This window comes from Nuphar pumila, chromosome 4 (assembly GCF_984573655.1).
Source record: "Nuphar pumila chromosome 4, dmNupPumi1.hap1.1, whole genome shotgun sequence".
Classification (NCBI taxonomy): domain Eukaryota; kingdom Viridiplantae; phylum Streptophyta; class Magnoliopsida; order Nymphaeales; family Nymphaeaceae; genus Nuphar; species Nuphar pumila.
The window spans coordinates 91098568-91105839 of NC_143252.1; the positions used below are offsets into that span (position 1 = coordinate 91098568).

At 37.0% G+C, this 7272-nt stretch overlaps 1 pseudogene; it reads right to left on the reverse strand.

The window, feature by feature from the left end:
• Positions 1–1159: 1159 nt before the first annotated feature.
• LOC149840301 (peptidyl-prolyl cis-trans isomerase CYP71 pseudogene) lies at positions 1160–3078 on the reverse strand (annotated as a pseudogene).
• Between the last annotated feature and the right edge of the window lie 4194 nt (positions 3079–7272).

Below are 7272 nucleotides of genomic sequence, written 5' to 3' on the forward strand. Positions count from 1 at the left end.
AAAGTCAAATTGGACTTGGAAATTGAATTTTTTGAATCTTGAAATGAGATAGAATTGAATTTGAAATAGAAGCTTGAGAAAAGCTATTCAAAATCACTTGGGTTTTTGAAAAAGAATTTTTGAAAATATGATGCCATTCTGTCCTAAATGATGAATGAATTTAAATAATTTTGGATTCGGATTTGAAAAGCATATTTCATTCTTTAAGTGAATTAAGAATGAGGTTGAAGATATAATACATCCCTGACTATGGTCATTGAATGTATTATATAATACACACATTTAAATTCAAGTGAAGAATCAAACATATTTTGGTGCTTTTATAGAGTTTAAAATGAAATTAACTCTCAATAGACCTTGACTATGGCTATTGGTATATATTTTGAATTAATTTTAAGTTAAACTCTGACAAAAGAGGAAAATAGTTAAAAATATGATGATTTTAGAAAAAGATCCAGTGTGGATCCAATGTTATTTCGTAAAAGATGAAAATCCTAAGTTTTGTTCACATCCTGACTATGGCCATTGATGTAAATCATCAACTTAGGATTTAATTACCAGCTATTAGAATAGTGCACGTGCCATTCGTGTGCCCATTTGTGAAATTTTGGAAAATAAAGGGGGAAATCATGAAAAACAAGCAATTTATGGCATTTACAATGCTTATTCTATCTAAAACAAGAAATGTAGATGATTCTCATTATATCTAGCTATTACCAGTCTGAATTTGAAATAGAAATTACAATTCCTAAGCTAAGAAAAAGAACATATCCATTTTTTACCTAATTCCTGCAACATTTAAAGTTTAACAAAAGGTAAAAGATGAATGTAGAAGGAGGTTTGAGAATATCACATCTTAATGTTGGTATGCCTATGGTTATATCTAAGTCATGATGAAAATGCACATGTTAATGAGAATGCAATGCCAATGCCTAATATATGAAATGAATGTACTTATGCTAAACAAAAGAATAAAAATGCATATACAATGCCTGTATACAATATATGAAGAGAGGTACAAAGAATTACCTAAATGCCTATGTTAGTGGAGAATGCTTGTACATGTGAAGCCATAACAACTCAAGGGCTATTGGTGTATATACATGGGTTTACAGCAACTCAAGAGCCACTGTGGGTGCAAACGAACTAACAACAACCTTTAGGCTTCTGAGACTGCAGGAATTTTCCTAGCCTTTTTACTACTTCTGTCACCTTGGTAAAGAGCAATTTTTAAGAAAACGTTCATTGTTCTCAACTTTTCCACTAGCAACTTTATTTGTATGCAAATTAACAATCTTTATACCCAGCAGTGTTGCATAAAGAAGAAAGTTAGAATTTTCATCTAAAATGGCATTGATCTGTGGAGCATTTTCTGTTTTCTCTATTTCTTTTTCAACTACCATTCTTCTCCCAAAATCTATTGCTTCTAACCGGTATAGTGGAACATCACTTCTTTGCAGATCTTGGACCAACTCTAATGATTCATCACGCAGTCGCCTTAATTTCCCTTTCTTGAACCAAAATACACATATTCTGCGGTCAGGAAATGTAACAGAGAACTGCTTGCCATCTGAACTGACCTCTATGGTAGAGACGGTTGTCTTGCATTCTTTAGTGTCTGCAGATATCACAGTATCATTGGTATGACTGTACTTCATAACTTTAACTGGTGCCATATGAACCTCCTTCCATATTATAGGTTCAGTGGAACCAACATGAGCATCATAGACATGAACATAAGGGGAGTTCTTGTCACTAATGGCAAGTTTAGCCTTGACATCACCATGATTGTACACCCATTCAACCGTACCAGAAATATGTGGTAAACACATCATAACCATCATGTCATAGTTGACAACATCGTATATTTTCACAGAATGGTCACTTGATATTGTGCAGCAAATGAGACTATCAACACTAACAACCAAGCCTTCGATGGCACCAAGGTGAGATCTGAAATGTTTAGCAAACTCTATGCCAGCAAGCTTCTTCTTCCAAAATTTCAAGTGTCCATCAACACTTCCAGTTATGAAAAATTCTGCTGAACTCTAACATACTTAAGTCATGCGAACGAATCGACTTCAGCTATTTCACAGTTTTGAATGATCATCACCAGTCTCTCAAATTGCTGATTGTGGACAGTGTGCATATATGCCTCTCAAAGGTCTGGTACACAAGTCACCGATGTTGGTTTCACTAACCACATTTGTTATGATAGGATTGAGCCCAGCAGCAGCATCTCCTGCTCAGAGGCTTGGAAAACCAATTTTGGGCACAAAAGAGAACAAACCCAGATCAAGCCCGAATTTCACATACATTTAGATCAGAATTTTCAGTCTTGACACACAACTTTGAAGGCCCAGCACGCAGGTTTGACCCAAATTATACCGTAACTCTCAATAAAAATCGGATCTCTCGTATGGAGAAGGAAGAAACGATTAGATAAGCTCAGTTAGGTTAGAAATTAGCAAACATCTCCCAAACAAAATATTGCTCATACATAAGATCCACATGAAAATGCGAATGATCATTATATTGATGACACCAACGATGTAGATTATCATGTTATTGCAATAGAGGAGTAAAAGAAAATGATCACTACTAATCTCCTATTTGCTGAACATAAATAAAATAAAAAAAACTCAGCTTATTGCAATATCATGATGACATCTAAATATGATATGTGGATATGCTCAGGATATATAGATTCAAGATTTATAACAGAGAGCAATGGAAGCCATAAGGTGGGTTGGTGGCTGTATGTGAATGTACATCCATGATCAAAATAAAAAAAAATGGAAAAAGAAAACTGCACAGAGATAATATTTCAAAATTGGAATTGGAACTCACCTGGACCGGCCCTAGAGCAGGTAACTTCTCATTTTGATTAATCACTGCACCATCCTCACTCGGCCATTGTTATGGGGGACGATCTCCATGGTCTTTTGGTAAAAGAAAATATTATTTTCCTCCTTATCAAAATCCATGAAAACACTACCAGAATGTTATACCTGTGTCACATTCACTGAAACATCCCAGCTTGTCTGCATAGGTTTTCTCAATGCAGGACATCTTCATCCCATACTATCTCATACTGTAGCAAATTGATCAATAGGTTCTAGCAAGATAAAGGAGGGTGTACGCCAATTGGAAATACGAAGAGTCTTTTGTTTGAACAAAATGTGTATTATCCAAATTCGCCCATCAAGTTTGAGAGCAGAAGCTCAAGCACATCCCAACGGACCTGTGACAAACCATCAAGTGAAAGAAACGGATCCTGTGTCTTTTAAAGATTTCTTGGCAAACTCGTTTGCCTTAATATTACAAAACCCAATTCTGGGCAGTTCTTACAGAACTCAGAACTTGATAAAAAGCAGAGATGCAGCGTGCAGTGGGATTGAAGCTTGAATTAAAGGAATAAGGTGCAGAGGCAAACACATATATGAATGGCATTTCTACTACTCAAACAACAATTTAAGATAACAGGGAATCAAACGTGAATATGAAATCAATTACACAGGCCATTACATAGGATGCGAATGCTGGATATGAAAGAAATAAGGACCAGTACAATCCAAGGCAGGAAATCAAACGAAACCAAAATGTAATAGACAATCGAAATAACCAAAGACTAAAAAAAAAAATTCGCCATATGTAAAGATAATGGGGAGAGAAGATGTTGGAACAGAGTCCTTCCTTTTGATGTAGCACAGGGTGGGGTTGTCATTGCACAAGCAACTCACCGCCACCGTCGGTGCGTTAATGGAAAAACAGAAAAAAAAAATGGAACTACAGAAGCAGGAAAGGGCGTTTTGTTGCCTTGATAGAGGGAATCGGGAACCAGAAGAGGTAATGGGTCCTTTTTGTATTATTGTGGGTTTCCTCCAGGTCTTGCAGGGCTAGCTTTCCTTTAACGGCAGAGCAGATTCACTTCGCCAAGGGTAATAGAAAGATGGATACAAGGGAGAGAAGAGGAAATGAAGATTGGAGTCCCGTTCAAGGTGTTCCCTCCCTCCTTCTCCTTCCCCTTTCATGCCTTTTTAACGAGCGAGAAGAAGAGTTCGAAAAGGGGATTTCTGTTGGAGATGAAGGGCTTAGGGAGGATCCAGGCGATGGAGGATGAGAATGGAGATTTCTGTTGCAGATGGACGGAGGAGAGTAAAATGCTGTTGGTGATGAAGGGTTTTTGGGGGGAAGGTCGCACATGGAGGGTTTTGCCTTGTAGAGTTTGGACGAGAGGGAGAAGGAAAATGTGATGGACACCGAGAGAGAGGGTTTCTGAAACCCTAAAGAAATTTTCGTTAAAAGGGCTTTTACCAAAAGGCGGCTCCTTGTGAAAAAGTTTTCAAAACGGTGGTCTTTTCAAAACTTTTTGCAAAAGAATGGTTTTAGTTAAAAGGTTTGTTTTCTTCAAAAGGAGGTCTTTTAAAAATTATATTTCTCTTTTCTATATATAATTTTTTGTTCTTTTCTTCATTTTCTGCATTTTTTTATATTTTTTTTCTTTGGAATGAAATTCTAAAAACTAAGGAGTTTAAAATAATTTTGCAAAATTTTTAAAAATATTTACAAAGGAAAGGTTTTCTGAGCAATTTTGGAAGAAAATGGGTTTGGACCCGAGTTTTGAGAAAATATTTGAGTTTTAAACCTCGAATCGAGGAATATAACACGATGGATCCAAACAGATACCGGGCGAAGTGTCTGAGCTTTTCAATAGTTATTTTGGTAATTTTGAGAATTCAATTAAAAATTGTATGACATTGCTCAGATTTGAATTCTGATATCGGATCTAGATCCGAAATCGAGTCAGATATATACAAATGAATTTAATTTCAATAAAACTTTGGGAAATGTACTGGAATTTAGGTTTGAAAGTGACTCAACTACTCATAAAATGAAATCAGCGGCAAAAAGGGGATATTTAAAAGATTTTGAAAAATTTGGGGTGTTCACAGATGCCCCTCTTTGCTACTAAGCCGGTTGAAAGTCGAGCTTAGTGGCAAAGAAAACACTTCAAATTTTGAAAAATGCCCCAGTTTAGCAAACCTGAACTGGGTGTGGAAGAATTATTTTGAAAAGACATGTTTTTCAGGCTTAAAATCTTATCCTGAATGGCCTTCGAGAGATAAAATCCTCGAAAATGATATGATTGAGTAGATAATGAAGAAATCGTGATGGGACTTTGGGTGAAGATCCCAAAATGATAAAAGATAAGCATTTTGATCAAGTCTCATGGGTGAGACAAGATCAACCTTTGGAATGACGCAGGTTTAGCCCTTAACCTAGATGGGACGAAGATATATCAAGATAATTTGGATGGGGAAAGAAATATATGAGGACCTTGATGGGACATTTTTTAGAAAATGCCTCGTGAGATGAAGCTCAAGTAGGATCCTATTCTGAATGGATATACAAAACATGGATTCCTCGATGGGAAGAACCATGATGGGACTGGAAGAAAAGACCTCGTTGAAATGAGGGAGACTCATTGAAATGAGATTCAGGTTTAACCAAAACCTGAAAAAGGAAGATACCTCGAGGGGCAAGGTTCAGGCTTAACCCTTAATCTGAAGAGGATGACCAAATGGAATCCTCGAATAAAGAAACCATGATGGGACCTTTGGAGTTTGGACGAACAAATCCGAAAGGGGTTCGCAAAAGGAGGAAAAATGGAGTTCCCTAAAGCTTGGAAAAGGGATGATCTTGGGCGTCTCACTGCTGAGACTAAATCAGCTTTTGAAATTGATGACCTCTCGCAGAAAATACATGTTTGACCCTTAACCTGAATGGGTACAACCATACAGAATTCTCAAAACCGTGATGGGACAAAAGAGGTACCTCAACTAAATGGGGCAACTCTTCTGGGAATGTGGGAGATGGAAAATAAGGAGATGTGAGACAATTTTTTCAACAAGATTAATAAGGTAACAGGAGGCAAATATTTCGATGGTGTGAAAGATGAATAAGATGATCCTTTTATCAAGGAGACGAATCTCTTGATCAAAGCAAAAGATGAGGAGGGCAATCCTTTTAGAAAGGAGAAGGTGAAAGCGAAATATGAAAATGGCAATCCTTTTAGCAAGGAGAAGGCAAATCTTTCGATCAAAGCAAAAGACGGAGAAGGCGATCCTTTTATCAAGGAGAAGGCGAATCTTTCGATCAAAGCGAAAGACGGAGAAGGTGATCCTTTTATCAAGGAGAAGGCAAATCTTTCGATCAAAGCAAAAGACGGAGAAGGCGATCCTTTTATCAAGGAGCAGGTGAATCTTTCGATCAAAGCGAAAGACGGAGAAGGCGATCCTTTTATCAAGGAGAAGATGAATCTTTCGATCAAAGCAAAAGATGAAGAAGGCGATCCTTTTATCAAGGAGAAAGGCAAATCTTTTGACAACGCAAAAGATGAATAAGGCAATCCTTTTAGAAAGAAGAAGGTGAATCTCTCGATCAAAGCGAAAGATGGAGAAGGCAACACCAAGATGTATCAAAACGGATGTCAAGTTCTTATTTCTTATCAGGAAAGCTGGAAAATATTGCCAAAGTGATAAAATTATAGTTGTTTCAAGGTAATTGAAGGTAAGCACTTTTTAAAGATGTTCCCTCTTCCACCTAGAGTATTACCCCCAACTGGGTTAACTCTATAAGATCCAGAATCAAAGTCAAATTTTTGTTGATGGTTTTCTTCAAGGATGCTATCAATTTCCTTGATATGAAAGGAGAGGAAATATTCTTAGCTTTATAAAAGCAACTGAATGAAAAGATATTGATAGAAGAATTTCACATAGATAAATAAGATTCTTTGTAGTTTGGGCAATTTGATATCCTGGGCATTTTCCCATGATGATCTTTTTGCACTCTTTTGAGTCATGGAACTTTCTTGGGCTTTTACATCATCCTTCATTTTGGAGATGTCCTGACTTTTCTCTCTTTTTCGGGGAAGGGTACGTCACAAACTCCTTCATCTTGGAGATGCTCCGATCCTTCTTTTTCTTTCTTAGGAATTAGGCTGATGACATCGGTTCTAAAAGGTCTTTAGATGATAGCAGAAATCAAATATTTTTTAGGGTTTGTCGGTAGGTTCATCACACTCGCCTTCATCTCGACGGTGATCTGAACTTTCCTGGAAGAATCCTTCACAAACTTTTTTATCTTGGAGATGATCCAAATCTTCTTTGGCTCCGGAGATCTAGCTCGCATATTCGTCTTCATCTTGACGACAATTGAGAGATCCCTTTTGTGGATATTTGATTGCAGCTCAAATGACTGAGGAGATAT